Source organism: Podarcis liolepis (genome assembly GCF_965112155.1).
Source record: "Podarcis liolepis genome assembly, chromosome: 12".
Taxonomy (NCBI): Eukaryota; Metazoa; Chordata; class Lepidosauria; order Squamata; family Lacertidae; genus Podarcis; species Podarcis liolepis.
This window is the reverse complement of record NC_139563.1, coordinates 19,432,281-19,452,649: the sequence shown is the minus strand read 5'-3', so window position 1 is coordinate 19,452,649 and position 20,369 is coordinate 19,432,281.

Sequence of the window (20,369 nt, the reverse complement as noted above, 5' to 3'; positions counted from 1 at the left end):
AGCTTGAGGTTGTGTCTGAAAGACAGCTAAAAGCTTTGGGGGGGGGGGAATGGAACCAGCTAGTGAAGATCCCTGAAAGTCTACCCCACCTATCACTGAAATGATTTCCAATGTGGTTTACCAACAGAGTTGGACATTAAAAAAAACTATTAAGTGCTTTTTGTTCCTCTTGCCCTTCCCTGTACTTCTGGAGTCTGAGGGCAATTGGTTGGTCGGAGAGCCAAGTGTTGTTTCCAGCAGAGAGTGGGGAAGCAAAGTTCTCAGCAGCTATTCCTTCTCTGGCCAAGCTGTTCTTCCATTTATCATTATGCCCTTTCTTGAAAGGGCTGTAGCTCAGTTCCATATCACATGCTTTGCATGCAAATGGTCCCAGGTCCAATGTCCATCATCTCCAAGTAAGGCTGTTGGAGAGCTGCTGCCAGTCAGTGTAGACCATATTGAGCTAATGAGCTAATGATATGACAGTACAAAGTAGCTTTGTATGTTCCTATGAAAGGCAAAAGGTGCATCTTCCCAGTGGACCTTGGATGGAGACAGAGTTTGCTTCTCTTCTGGTCCTCAAACCAAGGGCAACTGGCAGTGTTTTTTCTGACATGGAAGGCACAAGCAAGCTCCCTGCAGCTGCTACTTCTCTGATGGCTGGAACCCGGTTGATATTCCTCTTGCTGGTGCCATGGAGTTTTTCCTGGGATGCAATTCGACCTCCCAGTGGCAACTTATTCAGAAAGTGTTGAAAACCAGCTTCATCAACAGCTTTATCCTAAATAAAGCCCCAGATACACAAACCAAGAAATGGGCATTTACCGCTTAGTTCATTTAAGGCCACTCCAAGCTGGCACTCTACTGGAGCATCTTTTAAATGGACTTGAAATCAATCAGGTATAAAAGAGGCTTTGCCTTAGCAGAACAGAGCTGCTCTGAGTGACGCAAGGAAAAAAAAAAGCACAGACATTTTCGCAAAGCAGTTGCATTATTTATTAATGTTATATAGAAAGAAGGCGCTGTGATTGTAGGTAGAGCTGCATTCATGATAATTGTGTGAATTAATGAAATTTTGCTCTACTACACACTACATTCCTCAAATGTCCCCAGCAGCTCATCTGAAGTATTTATAAGGGTACTGCTCTTACTATTTTAAAATAGATATGATTTATTACAATAACAATAATAATAAAATTATTGGAACTGAGATTAATAGCTCATGCTTATAAATTTTATGGTTTAGAAACTCTTGACAAATATGCTAAACGTATTCATTGTAACTGTATAGTGAAATCAATTAGGAGTTAGGGTTTATTTAAGATCACAGCTATGTATATTATAAAAACATTTGGCTTTACTAAACAACATGCTTCTGGAGTCAGTCAGACTTTTATTGTTTGTATAGTAGCCAATAGCCATTATAGTATGAATCACTGGGGGAGGGAGACAGACAACCGAAGAGTAAGTTAAACCATATCACATAGAAGTGCAAATTATCAACGCTTGAAAATGTAATGTTCCCTAAACCATTTAGGCTTTGCAAAATCCCCATGGCAATCAACATTGTCTTGGGTTAAAAAGTAGCCCATAAACTTCCTCACTGCTTGTGCATATAAAGGTATTGTATAGGTAACAATCTTATCTATATTTGCAACCATCTTAAGTGTGAAATCATCTGACTGACCTTTGAGAAAATACTGAAATTAAGAAAGGGCTCTTCATAGCTGAATTGTATGAATGAGATTACAGGATACAGCACCCATGTATTCTGTCTGATCTGATATTACATTTATTATCTGCCCTTTTAAGTACATTAACATACTGTACATTTTGAAAATGATGAGTAAATAGGAATGCACTTTTATAGTGACTAGCAGCACAGTCCTATGCATGTAACTGAAAAGAAAGTTCCATGCAGCTCAAAATTCAGATTACTCCCTGGTAAATGTGTTTAGCATTAAACCTTTAATTATAGGATTTGATACTTTTTAAAAAAAGAATCTGTCAAAAGACATGAAAGAAAGAATAATGGTATTTATCAGTTTATGTTTATTAGTGCTTTAGGCATTGCTTGTTCAATAAAGGACCTTTTATATAAAATCTCAAAAACCTCAATAGGTTTATGATTCTTAGTTAAGAAATATATCCCTTCAAGAATACTGTTGGTCTTCAATGCAGACTTGAAGACAGGAGAACCAAGGTGACATTCTTAGAATGCTGAGAATACTAAGAATTCTCAGATAGGTGAAATATGTTGTTTAAGTGCAAGGGAGGCTTTAAAAGAAATTAAAAGCATAGGCAAATTATTCTTTAGCTTATAGCTGTGGAATGTTCAGGGTGTTCAGTTTGTTTATCCAGAAGTTCTTTTGAGTCTCTTCTTGCAGTGATAGTCAATTACCTTGTCAGGTATGTTGCCTGTTCTACTCTGCACCCTGCTACTCTGGGACTATATCCTGTAAGCCTGGTATGGTGGATGCTGGCTCCTCAGTTTCTGATCTCTTAAGGTCTGACAAGAGGGATGAAGAGGGGTGGAGCAAAGGCAGGCGCTGCGTTGAAGTCTCAGATTGCTTGGGAAGGACCTGGAGCAGGTGGAGGAGGAGACTGAGGGAACTGTGGGAAGGTAGGGACCTTCAATCCCCACAACTGCCTCAAAGGGGCAAAATCTACCAGGACAAGTTGCTGTGCTCACTAGGGCTGGCCTCCAGTCAACCGTGTTTCCTTGAATAAAGAGTCAACTTCACTGATGCCATGTGATTTTTTGCCAACCTGTTTCTGACTCCTACTCCACCATGCTGAAGTTAATCTGAGTGCTATGTCAAATTGGCTAGAATACAATGGGGGTTCAGGACCATGCCTTCTTGTTATGTCTTCTAGAAAGACAAAACCCACCCTCTGGCCTGTGTCCACCTGACATCATTTTATTGCATGCCAGATTCAAATAAGAATGGGCGTGAGTTGACTTCAAAACACAGAGGCCTGTTTCTTGTTATGACCTAAATTTGATGGCTAGCAATTGTGCCGACTGGTGACCAAGACCTTAGTGGATAGTCTCTAAACTGAACTTGAAGTTTTTATTTATTTTTCTTAACATATGAAATAATTATTTTAAAGTAGTTCAGTGTTGCAAGACAAGTTTTCAGGCTTCCCAATGAAAATCATGTTGTAACAAGTACCTCTGTCTTAGACTAGTGTTTCATCTTAATCAGGACAAAAGCAGCTCTGCTTCTCAGCCACAGACATGCTGTAGGCAACAATTATTCACTAGGCTAAGGATGTCAACACAGCTTTTAAAAGACCACTGTTCTTTGATGGAGTCTGACGTCAGACTCTCAGGAAGAACATAGTGGTGCTGTCAGGGCAGGAATTTAGGGCAGATGTCCAGGGCCCCACTCTGCAGAATCAGCGGAAAGGGCCCCAAATGTAGCATGACTGGCTTGCCATATATTGATGTAAGTGAAAAGTACGTAATACACATTACCTTCTAAAGAGTCCACCCACCCAAAACTATTTAAAGTCCAGAGTGCATTACTACACCACTGGAGTACATCATTCTAAAGATGTGCCCATGCCGTTATGTTTAAATGCTCAGAAATAATCACCAAAAGCTGCACTGTGGCTGCACATGCGCAGATGAGGGTTTCATTGAATAGGGGGAGTTCAGGGGGAGTTGCAGGCATGGGGAATCAAATCAGGTGATACACATTAGATCAGGGGTCAGCAAGGTTTATCTTGCCTGGGCTGGATCAGTCACGCGCGCGCCTGCGATTTTTGGCGTCTGCATCTGCGCAGACACAGTTTTCGGTGCCATGGAAGCAAGTCTGCGCACCACACTGCACTGGTTTAGCGCAGTGCACGGGCGGGCGGCTTGGTTCGGGGGCCGGTCAGATGACCTCCGCATGCCACTTCCGACCCATGGGCCTTAGGTTGCTGACCCCTGCATTAGGTGAAGACATTCCCGCCTCCTCTCTGGTGTGTACATAGAAATAACCTCTGCATTTCAAGCAACAAATATATACATAGTCTAAGTCCTATGTTCAACAGAGCTTGATCCAAATAGATGTGCATAGGACTGTGGCCTCAGACTCTTACAGTTTCTTTCCAGTTAATGCAATAAACTTTGAAAAAAAATCTGTAATTTCTGCTGCTATTATGTATTATAGAAACAGTCACTTTAGCACAGGGGTTGTGCCAACTCCGAAGCTTACTACATCTACATAATGATGTAATTATCCTGTCAAAATTGGTTTGGCATCAGCTAGCTTGATTTTATCTTTTTAGAAAAACCCCAATTTGACTAAATTGTCAGTGCAGGTGCACATGCAGAGTCAAACAGAATTTGTTTTCATCAAATTTAAAAACCAGGATGCTAGTATAATCTCTTGGCAGTGGATGTGGAAATTCAGCATCCTTGAAGCAACCGGTGCTCTTCTCATTAAAGGCAACTGAAAATATGCAGTATGGGTCTTAACAGCATTTCAGGCATGTTGAATTTACTTATAATCTATGAAGCATAATGCAAAGATATATAAGTGAAATGTGGCTGTACTCATGTATTTGGTTAGCCAACATACATTTTGTGTGATTCCACTATATCTATACAGCATCGAAGGTGAAATTGGACTATTGGTTGTGCCTTTTTATAGAATGTGCAGTGCACTTTGAGGGGGAAAGTTGACAAATCAAAGTTTAATTTGGGGATTTTATAGCCTAAAAGGAACATGATTTCATAAGGAGAGATTATTATTCTGAATAATGTTGTTACAATTTTTGGGTCTTCTTGAAAAGAAGTCTCAGAGGAGAACACAGACCAGTAAAATGCCAAAAATGAAATCAATATTGTCTAATTAAGGTTACTAGAGTTCAAAAAATAAATTCCAGAAGTAAGGGTCATTAAATAAGAAACACCCACCTTTGAAAGTCTAAACTTTCATTAGGTCCAGATTGAAATGATCTGGAAATTAAATTAATTAGCACATAAACCTTGAATGGAGATCTAGAGTGTTTGTGCCTTGCACTGGGCATTCAGGGTAGATTAGGAATTCTGCTTATTTAACTCCCCCCTGCTCCAAACTCATGGTCCAGCAGTCTCCCTACCTGAGCTGACAAACGTGATCTTGGATGTGATGTTGAGGACCCCCAAGTTGTTGTTCCTGGGGTTCTTCAACATTCATAACAAGTCTGGGTTGGCTCTGGACTTAATGGCCACCACGACAATGGGACTGCTTCAACATGTGGACAACCCAACACATGGGGCAGGACACCCTCTGAGGGTGTGGGATTTTAACATCAAACGCTTCTCACCTTCTACTGAGATTTCGACCTTCAGTAGCATCTCCCCTCCACAGAGGCAGGGAACATCCCCCTTGGAGGCTGATAGATCCAATTGGTTTACAGATGGCTGAGGGAACGATTTTCTGGCTGATATGACTGGCGCTTTTGATGCAGCCCTGGTTGAATGATCTGTGGAACACATAGTAAAGGAGAAGAACTTCACTGTTTTCATCACATCCTCACTATGCCTTCCAGTGGAGCTTCTCCAGATAGTGTGGAGCCATTTACTGTCTGGCGTAAAGGAAATTACAGTTGGTGCATAATTTAGCAGCCAGATTACTAACTGGGATTGGAAGGTCTCTCTCACACACCCATTTTAAACTACACAGAATGAACAATGTGCCCTGTTTTCCTTTCTCAGCATAGTTTTATGCAGCAGTGTGTACATAACCCAGCAAAAAACAAAAGACAAAAGAGCACACAATATGGATTTGTTTGCTTTCTGGGCCAGCCTGTTTGTTTCCTTCTTGGATTACATTTGTGAGAAGCAGGTTTTATTAAATGGATTAAGAAAAGGGACACTCTTCTCATATCTCCCTCTCTAAAGATGGCCTTTCTTCATTCTCCAGGGATTCATCAGTAGTTAATTGGTGGAGCAGGGAGTATGGGAAGAGAGAGTGAGTAGGGCAGAGAGCAGTGGCGTAGTGTAGGGGGGTGCAGGGGGAGCCGGCCGCACCGGCCGCAACATCGGGGGGGGGCGCTCGCACTCGCAGCTCTCTGCCCCTACCTGGCTCACTCACTCTAGGGGGCGCAAATTACTTGCCTTGCCCCGGGTGCTGACAACCCACGCTACGCCTCTGGCAGAGAGACAAGGCAAATCTATGGCCAGAGTTATGAGTTGGGGGGTGGGCAGGCTGTATGGCTTCTAATTCCTGGATTCGATTCCTGGAATAGCCAGGTTAGCTTCCTGTTGAGGTGATGGACCTCTAAGTAGGGGTCATTAAGGTAACAAAAGAAGTGGCTCTGTGCCACATAATCTAAAAAGGGTAGGGGCTCTCCCTCAGCTGGCTGGTAGTTAGAAAGGCAAAGACCAGACTGAGAGTGGATTTATGTGAGCTATACACTAGAAGCAAGGCTGAAGACTGGTCAACTGGGAGAAAAAGCCATGCCTGATTTCTGTTGGAATCCAAGGCTGTGGCTATAGGAGAAGCAAGACCCTTGGTGTGTTAATGCTGTGAACCCTTCCATCATAGGCTCAGGTTGTATATAAAATCTGTTAATAAAATCTGCTTTCCCTGAGTATGTTCCTGGAACCCCTGGAATCTCACAATGCTTGGAGATTAGGGTGGTGTGAACTTGTTTATTCAAGACAAGACTGTAGCCGGATTGTAACCAATGGACTAGAAGCCACCTGCATGCTGTGAGGGGTTTACAAAGTGCTCTCCGGGAATCTGATCCAGGATGAGCAGTTTTGCATCCTGTTGCAGGAATCTATTTGCTTCCTCTATGCTCTGTTTGTATGTTTGCAATTACATCAGGTATCTTTTCATACAAAGAAATTAAACTTCGTTGTTCTGCTCTTGGATTTTCCTCCACTGGTAAAGTGGAGAGGGCTGTATAATAGTTTGGAATAGTAACCCCCACACCCAACTTGAATAACATATTGAGGGGGGTCCAGGTAAGCCCCGCCCCACATAATCGAACACAAAAAGCGACACACACACATACACAACATTTGAATGGCAATGCCCATCAGCTCGGGGGAGGGGCTCAGCCTCCTCAAATATTTTATGGGGGAGGGGGCGTCAAAGGGACCTCAACCCCTAGGAGCTGGCTCCTATGCCCACACATAAAATGCTTCAACTATTTCTGCAAGGGAGGAATAATACTTAATCAGAAGATCTGTGTCTCATTGGTCCCTTTCTGAAGTAAAGACAAGCAGGCTTCTTCAACAAGGAGCAAGCATGTTTTGCTATTGCTCTTACCTTAATTATGCAACAGCTTGAGCTGAATAATAAATCAGGAACAAAACAAAACCTTCGAGTACGGATTACATCATTATGACTCCCATGAGATATAAGCCTTTATAAGGTGTATGAAGAATCTCTTGAAAACTGGACCTCTCCAAAGTGCCATCAGTGCTGTTGCCATGTTGTTAGACCACAGATAATGTAAGCATTAAAAAAGGAATGGTGTGACCTTCTGATATTAATAAAGGCAAACTTGCTTGAAAAAATGAGGGATATTTTAATTGGGAAGAAAAACAATAAGCAGTACCTTTAAAGAATATTTAGCTGCGCAGTAAGTCTGCCAATAAGGCACTATTCATTTGTCCGTGAAGTTCCAGAAACATCATTGCTGATTCCAGCCCATTATGAAAAGATGTCAGGGTAAAAATAAAAAGAAACAAATATAAAAAATAACCTCAAACTGCATGCTAGTGCATTAAAGCAGTCATCCTGCATGGAAATAGTATTACACAATTTAAGTGATGTGCTATATACCTAGCAATTTGGCACTTAACAGTATTCTAATTCAGGTATTCATCTGGAAAAGAACAACAAAAGCAACAACCATAAAGCAATTCTGCTTTGTCTGTGTACTGGCTTGTTTGAGACTTATTTTAATCTATAAAGATGGTGGTAATTATGCTAACAGTGACCATTCGCACACACAAAATTGTATCTGATAACGCAGACATCCGGATTACACAGACCTCAATTGCTAGTGAGCAGCAGCAGGAGAGGGCTAATGGCTGGAGAGCCAGTGTGGTGTAGTGGTTAAGAGCGGTGGACTCATAATCTGGTGAACCGGGTTCAATTCCCCACTCCTCCACACGCAGCTGCTGGGTGACCTTGGGCTAGTCACACTTTTCTGAAGTCTCTCAGCCCCACTCACCTCACAGAGTGTTTGTTGTGGGGGAGGAAGGGAAAGGAGAATGTTAGCCGCTTTGAGACTCCTTCGGGTAGTGATAAAGCGGGATATCAAATCCAAACTCTTCTTCTTCTTCTTCTTTGGTACTCCAGATGTTGCTGAACTGCATCAGCCCCAGCAAGAATGGCGAGTAGCCACAGAAGATGGCTGCTGTAGTTCAGCAACTTCAGGTGGGCCAGAGGTTCCCCACACCTGCTGTAGATGGACAATTGGGTTGGCTGCTGTAGGAAACAGGATGCTGGGCTAGGTAGATAGGCCTGGCTCTTACGTTACATGTAGAAATCAGTTGGCAGGGTTTTGTTTTTGTCTTTTCAACCCGTTCGTTCCTCCAGAGAGCCCTCTTCTGAGGCCTTCTGGGAAGCAACCAGCTGTGTTAACTAAGTGAGACCTGCGGATGATATCGCTGGATACGTTTCTAATGAAGCACTTGGAGATATACCACGCCGATTACACAGGCACCAGCTGCAACGACGACTTGACCCTGTTTTAAGCGGACTCTTAAGTATCTCTCATAGAAATTATTTACAAATAAAAAGGTAAAGGGACCCCTGACCATTAGGTCCAGTCGTGGCTGACTCTGGGGTTGCGGCGCTCATCTCGCTTTATTGGCCGAGGGAGCCAGCGTACAGCTTCCGGGTCATGTGGCCAGCATGACTAAGCCGCTTCTGGCAAACCAGAGCAGCACACGGAAACGCCGTTTACCTTCCCACCGGAGCGGTACCTATTTATCTACTTGCACTTTGGTGTGCTTTCGAACTGCTAGGTTGGCAGGAGCAGGGACCGAGCAACGGGAGCTCACCCCGTTGCGGGGATTCGAACCGCCGACCTTCAGATCGGCAAGTCCTAGGCTCTGTGGTTTAACCCACATGTTCAAAATGGGAGGTAGGACTGCTAAGATATATTGTTTGCATATATTTTTTTAAAAAATAACATTTATTTTAGATGTGCAACCCCCTCCCTCAAGATAACATCCATTAGCAAGTAAACTCAAGTTTTCAATGTTTACATTTGGTGAGAGCATAAATTACCTTTTGCATAGCTTACCTACCAGTAGCACTGCTGCCACCATGTACTTATTTTATCTGAATGCACGGAAATATAAACTTAGGGTATTTTAAAGGGGAGAAGAGGCAGTTCTGAGTCCATTCTTCTTCTAACCATTAAGGAGCATTAGGACGGACATGGCTTGGATCCTCATTACTGAACTCCAGTTTTCTAATGTAAGATATTTATTAAATTATTCAAGACTAAAGTGAGTGAGAATTGGTCAATGGCATTCAAAATAAAAGACAAGAAACACTGTCTAACTATTGCTACTAGAATCAGTTCCAGTAATTCACCGATACACAAAGTGTCCTTTGGCACAGTGCAAACACGGGTTCCGCTCTGACAGGGAACAGTATCCTCAGGCCCATGAAAATGAAGACAAAAGATACATGCCAAATTATCTCTGAGTTCAATTGGATTGTTGGATGGGCAAATGGTCCACCATCCAGTCAGAGATAATCTTGAGAGTCACTAAGACTACACACACATCATACATCGACAGTACAATATTTCCCCCCAAAGAATCCTGGGTCTGGTTGTTTAAACCACACAGAGCTGCAATTCCCAGAACACTTAGCAAGCTAAAGTTCCCAGGATCCTTTGGGGGAAACAATTGCTTAGTTACTTCAAGAAAGCTAGTACAGGCACAGTCTTAGCATAAATATTTCCATTGTTTATTAGAAGGCAAGTTTACAGACAAGGCAAGTTGAATATGGTTATTCAGAAGAAAGTCTTATTGGTGAGTGTGTTCAGGTGTTAAATATTACTGGAGATAGGATCAGGGCTTTCTTCAGCAGGAACTCACTGGAACTCAGTGCTGGCGCCTCCCAGGTAGGCGCCATTGCCATTATAAGAAAACAAGAGAGGTGTTCATGGTGAGTTCTGGCACTTCTCTTTCTATTACCCAGTGCTATTTTTCAAAACCAACCCCAGAGAGAGGATCCGAACCAGTTTAATTGAGTCAGTTCAGGAGGATAGCATGGTCAGTGGTATCACAAAATGCATAGTTATTATAACTGGTAGATCATAGCTGTTTCACAGTCAAATTGCCATGTAGACAACATGAGCTGAGTGAATCTGCTAATAATTTGGAATACAGGGAAACGGTTGCCTGACTGTACCCAGTTTCCGGTGCACAGACTGACACGTGAGCTGTTCATCACATGTGCTTGTCACATGCCAAACTCTGAACCGATCCACCCAATCCACGGCTTAAGGCAGTAGACTTCAAACAGTGTGCCATGGAACTAAATTTCTCTTGCTGAAAACAATAGTGAAAATCAATGGGCAGGGAGTTCCAAAGTGTAGGCACTGCCATGCCAAAATATTGATTTCTTACAAAATTTAAAGGTCTTTTTAACCCCTATCTCAATGCCTCCATATTTTAACCAATACTGAACCCCTTCTTTCTCTCAGCTTTGCTAACCCCCCCCTTCACAAATTGCACATTTTGTGGATGGCCCCTAAGGCATTTCTTTCATCTGACTTCTGCCGGGGTTAACAGATGTCATTGGCGATTTGCTTCGCCAATGGCCTTAGTTTATACTTGGTGGAATGTTATTAAATGTCTCCAAGACCACATCTCATCATTTTAGATGGGATTTGGAAGCGTGTGCTAAGCTAAAACTGACTCTGAATAGCCTACACACTTGCCTCTGTTCCCCCCTTGGATCCATTACTGCCATTCTTTCCATGCTGGCATTCCAGAGCTGCTGATTCACGGATTGCGTCTCATTCCAAATTTTGTCTTTCCCACACATAAAACGAAACCTAGTATACTGTTCAGGTCTGGTCATCCAGCTGTTGCCTGCTTTTAAAGAGCTATTCAGTTTGTGGTGTTTGTTTTTAGCACGTCTTGTGTTTTCTTGCTGCTTTGTCATTTTGCAACTATTCTTTCACCCAAACGTCCACAAGGCCCTTTTGCCACTGTGTTTCTTCTGCTGTTTACTGCTGCGTTCAATCTTCAGTGCATTCACTCCTTGGTTTACAACATAGACATTTAGACGTTTAGAAGAGAAACATGGCAATTGGGCGACATGGTCAGTTGTTGTCATAGGAAAATCCCTGCGGTTGCTGAAATGTCAGTCTCTTCGGCTAGTGGCAGCTGGCAGAATATAGCAGGGCTCCACTGACTGTTTGCCAGGCCTATCCATGTTTATTGGGACCATAAGGACCATGAGTTTCAATGGAAATAGTGTGAATACGCAGGATATTGGAAGAGTTTATTATCCACCCTTTCAACATTCTGCTGGCCACTGAAAGCACAGAAGGCTTTTGTCTTATTAGTCATGGTTAGAAGCAGAATAGGTCAGGAAATTGGCAAACACAAAAAATATACATTTTCTGCAAAAAGACACAAAACTTTTGATTCCCTCTGTTTCTTCTAGCTGGATTTGATAGTCGGCGATGGAGTCCACTCCCTCCAGCCCTGTTCATCGCTGCTCAACTGTAAAACAGGTTTTGCGATGTAGGGATTACAGTAATCATTTGTCTTAGAAAGGTTCTTGTAGGAATTTGTTCTAAGAGCAACCGTTGCATAATGTTCCCTGTGATCATTAATAATTTGTAACGTCAAAATAAAAAAATTCCTTCCAGTAGCACCAGTAGAATTCCAGTAGAATTTTTTATTTTGACTATGGCAGACCAACACGGCTACCTATCTGTAATTTGTAACGTGTGATATAATCACCTTCTATAATTATGATACATTTTGCCGCTTTCTGGGAAATGAGATGTCCTGAAGTATAGAAGTCTCTGTAGGCTCTGGATGGAAGAATCCCTAGATGAGTTGTAATTTTTGCCTGAACCTTGAAGCCTTGATATTTTAGGATCATGGATAGTACAATAATAATGATTGGTCACGTTCATATTGTTTTTTTATTAGATGTTGGCTCCCATGGCAAGTTTTAAAATATTAAAAATGTATCAAAATTACACCATAAGTAGTTTCAATACAACAGCAACAACAAATTGACAACATATTGCTAGAGGCAATTCATCAGTTGGTAGGAGAAAGCTACCAATGAGTAAGACAGCCACATTTTTACAGTGATTCCATATCCCAGGTGCCACAACAGAGAAGGCCCTGTCCTATGTCACTGCATGACATGCCACATTGTCACTTTAGTTTTACAATAGTCCTGTAACATAGATCAATATGATGTTCATGATGATTCTTTCATTGTATTTATATATCATCCCTTCTAGTATAAATACACCAGTCAGGACAGCTTACAATTTATAAAACCAATTACAAAAATGAGACAGGGTCAGCAGTTCAACTAAAATTCTAACAAAAGCCTCTTCCTCATAAAATAAAAGCCTGCTGGAATAAAATAAAAAAGGGCCTTCCATAACTGGTGAAAAACAGAAGGGAGAGTATTATCAACCCTAAATTGCAAACAGGGGTCTGGGGCTTGGAGGAATAGTGGTTTGTCACATAGCGGGTTTGGGGCTGAAGTGAGATTTGAAGCAGGGGCTGACCAGATCATTTTGAACACAGACATTACTTGATAAAGTTCATTGTCATCTCAGATATTTTTTGTATGTGGATTATTTAGGGTCAGAATGACACATAAGCTAAAAATAATCCCTCTCCCAGCAGCTGGAGTTGAAGTTGTCAGACACCACATCAAGTGACCATGCCCAGAATAAAAAGTCATCTGCTACAACACCATGACATTAGTGTGCTGTTTGCACGGCTGGCTGTCACCACAGTGACATCTGTGCAAATAGCTATGCAAGTAGCTGCACCACAGGGGACAGCGACCAGCGGTACTCATTCACATTGCCATTTCCCACAAGCTAAGCTAAGCAATCCATTGCATCTTCTCTCATGAGCGCATTAGACAAAATTTAAATAAAAAATAGTAAGGATGACTTGAGAATTGTTTGTGCCATAGCATTAAAAATGTATTTTAAAATTATTGTAAAAATGAATGTGATTTTTCCAAAACAAAATATGTTCTTTTTAAAGCAAAGGTGATATTTCTATCATGTAACAAAAAGATCAATGAAGGAACTATGATGTACCGTACATCAGTGCTCTGTGTTCTAAATCATAAACCATATTTGTTGTCTGGTTCTTCCCTGGGGTTAGTCCTTACCATACACGATTAATGGTTACCAAATAATTACTGAAAAACTGCTAAAGCATCTCACAAGTCCCCATAGTAAGTGTTTTTATTCAAGTGGTTTTTATTCAATTTACTTCCAAGTCCAGTCCAAGGCGCTTATGGTGATGTAGGTTGGGAGGGTGTATGCAGGCAGATGGGCCTTCTCTGCAGTGGCTCCTAACTTTTGGAATGACCTCTCTGAGCCGTGTCAAACACTTTTCCTCAGCTGCTGAAAATGCACCTGTTTACTCGGGTCTTTGGGAAGGGCAGAGGTTTTGAGCTACTCAGGTACTTTTTTTTAATTGCCTGCTTAATATGTCATTGAAGCTCTGTTTTTTGTTACTACAGTGGTACCTCAGGTTAAGTACTTAATTCGTTCCGGAGGTCCGTTCTTAACCTGAAACTGTTCTTAACCTGAAGCATCACTGTGCTGGTCCCGGGGGGGAAAAGGTACTACTGTAATACCGTAGCCGAAGTTCAGTCCAGAGTCACTAGCAGGGTAGACGATCACTAGATGAGACACGAGGTCCGAAACAGGGAGCCGGGCGGGGGAGCAGGAACGCTGGTAGGGCAGCAGCAGGAAGCCAGGCGGGTAACAGGAACACTGGTGGGTCAGCAGCGGGCAGCCGGGCGAGGAACAGGAACACCGGAGAGTCAGGAGCAGGAAGCCGGGCGAGGAACAGGCACACCGGGAGTGCAGATCTAGGTCTGGGTAAAGCAGGTACTCCACAACGACGTTGCTCCCGCAACCTGGGACTGGGCTGCCTGACCTTTATCTTCTTCTAAGGCCGGGGGCGGTCCCGGCCCCCAGGAGCCCCGCCTCTCCTGGCCTTAAGGCGAGCACTCCTCCTGGGAGAGACCAGTTCCCTTCGCCTCTCTGCCCTAAGCCTCTGCAGTTCAGGAGAGGCTGAAGGGTTACTGGGCCCCGGGGGAGGCTCACCTGTAGCCACTGAGTCCTCCAGCACCTCTGGGGCCAGAATGGTCTCACCTGGTGCCTGCCCCTGAGGATCTGGCACAGGTGCAGGCTCCTCAGCATCTAGGCCTTGCCCCAGTTCAGCTGGCCCTGGAGGCGGGGACTCCTGTGCTGGCTGGGATTCCTCCGGTTCACTCTCAGACTCGGAATCCCAGGCCATCACAATCACTTTAGCTAATGGGGCCTCCTGCTGCTGCCACGCCGCCGGAGCCCGATTTCTGTTCTCATCCTGAAGCAAAGTTCTTAACCTGAAGCACTATTTCTGGGTTAACAGAGTCTGTAACCTGAAGCGTATGTAACCTGAGGTACCACTGTATGATATTTTATAGAATAGAGTTTATATTTTATGAGGGTTTTTTTGTGACGTACCTCCATCCAAGGATCAGATGATGGGTGGCTAATAAATCAGATAAAATCTGTCATAGCAAAATGAAGGCTGTGGAATTGCACCTTACCAAGGGAACTGCATCTTTCCATGCTTGCTGAGGTCATGCAGATTTGGGGGCAGAGGAGAAATTTGCAGAGGATGATTGACCAGAAGGAGGATGGATGGTTAAAGCCTTGTCCTTGGACCCCTACCAGTTGTCCCTTGCAAATGCTTACTTATGAATCCAGCTGCTGGCGGGAGAGAGTTAAAACAGCTTGGGGACATTTGTGGAAAATAATCGGCTGGTGGGGAAGGGTTAGGCTCCCTCCCCCTTCAATTGTTCCTTTCAAACCATTTCCCACATTTGCCTCACATCAAAAATATGGGATTGGGAATCCTGTATGGTACCAGCCATTGCAAATTAAGGTGCTGAAAATCATGCATTTGCAGCATAACAATGGGATTTCTCTTCCCAAGTGCCATGGCAACCAAAAGGTAGGATCCCTCATAAGCAGGCCGCAGTGATGCCCTCTCTGATAAACAAACCAACTTGTCAAGGATGCCAACTGTTACTGACAAGAAAGGCAATTTCAGAAAGTGTTTTCTGCTCTGATTTTCCTGTGTGACAAGAAAATAAACTGCCTGTGTAAATAAGGGTTTGGAAAAAGGCACAGAGTTGGCCCAAGGCATTTTTGCTGCCTGAGGCAACGGGGAACATGCTACCCCTCTCAATTCCATATACAGAAAGAAGCAGGGCTGGCCACTTTTGTGACTCCAAATTTCAGGACAGCTCAACTCCACATCAACAGCTCCCAGGCAAGCCATAGCCTTTCCAACATTTGCAGGTACACTACTAGTTTCATAGTTTTAGTGGAGTCGAATGTTAGCATAGAAATAACGGAGAGCCAAGCTACATGTTACATTCATCATACTGTTTAAAAGGTGTGCTTGATGCCACCACTTTTACTTTGAAGGAAAAGCAGTTGTAGAAACACCCCCCCCCAATTCAGCATGACACACCCAATCTAGATCGGGTCTCCACACTTGGTTTCTCTTGACAATTGACCTCTCCCTGCGCTTGCTTGCTACTATTTACCCCTCAAAGTGCAGTTTACGGAATATAGCAGAGTGCCAACAAGTTGGGCAAGCTGCCTCAGCAGAGGATTCACTCCTGCAACTGGGAATTGGCCCCCAAGCAAGAGTGGGGGGCTGTGGGGATGAGTAAGGTATACAGGGATTCTCTTCCAAAACCTGGAGCTGGCCGTGGAATTGTTTACATGATATATTCCTCAATTCTTCCTGTAAACTGATTTGAGGTTTTATTGCCGTCAAGTGGTATATAAGCGCTGTGAAAAAAAGCAAGACGAAACAATTTGAGAAAATAAAGCTGATCAAAAGCTTCAGTAGGCCGACTTTGTTGTTCTTCCAGATTCTCCTTTGACAAAGCTTCTTCCAACAGAGGTTATTTTCCACTTGGCGTGTGCTGCCAAAGAGTCCAGAGTCTGCATTAGGCACATAATATGATTGCCAATTTTAATACTTTAATGCACATTTCCTTGATTGTTTTTTTTTTTAATGCAGCGAACAAAAAGCTCTCGTGTAGACGTAGGCTTTGGCAGCGGAATAGGAATGCTACCCAGAAACTGAGGCTATGCCCATGGGTGGCTTCTGCCCCAAAGAACTGAGGGGGCAAAGAAAGGGGAATGAGAGACATTGCAAGATGCATTCCTTGGAGGCCGGATCTGCTGCCCCTGTGGACTTTGCCACCTGAGGCACTTGCCTCACCTTGTCTCATGGGTGGGTGGGTCAGCCCTGATCAGTGCCTTTCGCCCCACGACCCCCAACACCAGGCACGTCTGTCCTACTGGACCTCTGTCTTCCCTTTGCCTGTGTCCAAAATAGATTGCCAAGGGCACCATGTACACTTTCAGCCTCCAGATGGCGCCGTTCCTTCATTTCTCAGCCACTAGGCAAGGATTCTCTAGTGAACAACACTATGTGGTGAGCTAGCAAATGGGGGAAACCTCCCTTTCATTCTTGGAATTGTGCTGTTTCCCCTTTCCCTAATGGTTTTTGATCCACCCAGTCTCCAATCAGCCCAAGAAGGCAGAGAGCAAACAAAGCATGAGAGAATAACTTGTATGGCCATATAGGCACTTCTCACGGGCTTTTAGTAGCCAACTTAAGCAGCCAGCAGAGAATGGGATAAAATGCACTTCAAGGTGACGGGAATAATTCTGGGTTTCCCCAGCCACTCTGGGCAGCTTCCAACAAAGATTAAAAATACATTAAAATGTCACACATTAAAAATTCCCTGAACAGGGCTGCCTTCAGATGTCTTCTAAATGTCAGGTAGTTGTTTATCTCTCTGACATTTGGTGGGAGGGCATTCCACAGGGCGGGCGCCACTACTGAGAAGGCCCTCTGCCTGGTTCCCTGTAGCTTTGCTTCTCACAGTGAGGGAACCTAAACATTATGCAGAGAACAAAAATTATCATGGGTGCAATAAAGCCCTGGCACATGATTATCCTATTGACTAAATGGGGTGCTGTGAAAATGGGAGAGGTGCAACAATAGAGTTCCTTCCTTTATCCCCCTGCAAAAATGGCTAGAGATCCACATTCCTGTTCCTGATAACCAAAAAGTTTTAAACAAATTCATAATCAAAGAATACAAATTTATTTTTCAAACCTTTTACAAACCAAGGTAATTATTTCCTCTAAGTAAAAATGAAATACTGTACACTCCCCATGTTATTTAAAATTAAAGGGGTCTCAGCCAAGAGACATCACTGCTGTGTTGAAAAATTGTTCTGAAATTGTTCTGCAGTCACTGGCAAAGTTCCAAAGAACCACCCAACTAATTATCACCCACCCATATTCTGTCCCCAAGTCAATATGAGAACATTGTCTTCAGAGGGAACTCCTCAGAGCCCTCCAAAGAGAGGGTGCTGCTGATATAGAAGTACTGTGCAGTGAGAAAATGTGAGAATGAGACTCACTCATCTTTAAAGATGCAGCAATCCTATCAGAGCAGGTAACCTAAATCAGTGCCTCCTAAACATCTCATAGCTGAGGTCTGAGGCTCACCTTTCTTTTGGTCTAAACTAAAACTGGAGACAAACTTTATACCTGGGAAAGTTTACTTCTAGAGCAGAGATGGGAAACTGTGGCCCTCCAGATGTTACTGGACTCCAACTCCCATCAGCCTCCACCCAGCATAGCCAGTGGCCAGAAATGATGGGAGCGGTAGTACTGCAATATCTGGAGGGTCACAGGTTAGCCTTCGTCCTCCTAGATCAGGCTTCCTCAAACTCGGCCCTCCAGATGTTTTTGGCCTACAACTCCCATGATCCCTAGCTGGCAGGACCAGTGGTCAGGGATGATGGGAATTGTAGTCTCAAAACATCTGGAAGGCCGAGGCTGAGGAAGCCTGTTCTCGAGTATGAAATAGCAAGTGCTGCTTACCCCTTCCTTCCAGCTTTCTGTGCTGCATGCATTTTTTCATGCTGCAATTCCATCAAAATCTATGAGACAAATTAGTCATGATCTGAGTTGAGTTCAATGGGATCAACGCATGACTAACTTAATCTGGAGGATCCAGCACAATGCATCTTGCTTGGAAGTGGGCCAACCCAGATCTGTGACTCATTCAGGGATCAGAAGGCAGTGGGAAAATCTGATGTGTTGCTGAATCATGAATGACTAAAATGTTCCCACTACACCTGATGTAGAGATGTGTAGGCTGATTAGGAAGAGGTAAGGATAAACTGATGAATTAAATCAGAGATGCATCAGGCATCCTCATCCAAAGCACAATTGTTTCTTTCTTTTTCATAGCACGTGTCATAGTTCTCTTACAGCCTAGGCTCAGCCCACAGTATAGAAATTCTTGCCCTAAGCACAAATCTTGGAAGCTGTGGGAATCCTAGCTGCACAAAGAATCACACAAGAAAATATTGAGTGAAAGCTACTGGCAATTAACACATGCATTGGCCACAAGCCATTGTAAACTCTTTAATTAGTGGTTGTGCCCAGAGGTCTGATGCCAAGAACAAACTTAAAAGATTATGCAATCTGATAAATGTCTAAGTACACTGATTTATAGCAAATGTAAATACATACTAAAGTAGCTATTTTGATTGTACCATTTCTCTAGAGCGTAACAGTTTATGAAAACAAGGAAAACTTGTATTATTGCTAAGATAATGCTAGGCACGGCTGTAATTTCCACCTGCTTGTCTATTGTGACTTATGCTACAATGAAGTAATTTCATGCTACATTAGCAGGGTAAGAAAGTGTTTATGGCAAACAAAATCAAATTGTTGTGATTAACGTGGCGGAATGCCCAGCACTTGAGTGATAATCGTAATTAGGGAATGCTGACCTTGTTCAAAGAATCTTTCAGCGCCACAAAAAAAACCCATTTAAACATCTGTTGCAGCTTAATTCATTGACAACACTTACCGTATGTGAACAGAACATTTGATTGCGCTAAAAGCAAACAAACTTTTGAGTTGAGAGCAGGAAACTAAATGATTCAGATGTTATTCAATGCATGGGAGTATAGCCTGCTAGATAATGAAGTAAAATCCTCAGAATGATACTGAACTTCAGGTTTTGATAGCGGCATGACAAATGCAAGATTCCAGAACACATAAAATTAAGAAAACTTGCACTATTTCTTATCTTTATAGATTCCCCAGGCATCTTCGTTCCATTAATATCAGCACACTAGTTTCTGAGTGAGGCATCAGAAAGAAACCCCCATATCTCTGTGTAGGTTGCTGTGCATGAAAGCTATTACAGCAGATTGGTATTTTACCATGAACCATGCTGGTGGTAGTTGGGAGTCCAACATCTATGAGGCCATTTTCCCCCACCCTGCATCAAATACATCTAGAGTGACTCCTTCCAGATTGTAAAATGATTCCAGAATTATTGCTCTGCCTTGTGCTCTCTGGTGTGAATTGCGTCTTTCTGCACTGGGAAGGGGAAGATCATGAAGGCTGCTGGCTAACAGTTAGCTAATTTGCTAACTGGCTCGCAAGCAGCTCCAGGACAGAATGAGTTGCAGTCAACATTGTCCACTTCTAGTCGAAGAGTCTATTTTGCAGATACCAGATGCTGAAACCTATAAATCCCTTGGTTCCCATTTTTGTGAAGTGGTCGGCACACACACTATGAAATAAATGAGTAAATAACAAGCCTACCCAAACGTTTAGAGAGTTGATGTGAGTTTTAATGTTTTTAGTATATTGCTATTTTTACTTTTCAAAAGTTCTATTTTTTTTAGTGATAAGTTTTATTATCTTTTTTTTGTAAACCACTTTGAGTGAGATTTTTTTTACAATCAAGTGGCATACTAAATTTTATGAAATAAAATAAAAATCCACTACAAAGACGTTTTAGGATTTTTCCAGACTGGAGCACCCATAACCACCTCTTCAGTTAAGTGAGTCTGCTTTATTGCCCATCCAATAAAACTAGGTCCATAATATGAATCATGGGACATCAGGCCAGTTATCTTTTCCAAAACAAATGGAAAAGGGGTGTCTTCTGCTTGAATGGTAGCAATTTCATATATTCTCAGAGTCTCCCATCATTTTGTGTCACAGCCCCAGTACATGCATGCATGGCCATGCTTTTCCATAATAGAGCCACCATATTTCTGGTGAAC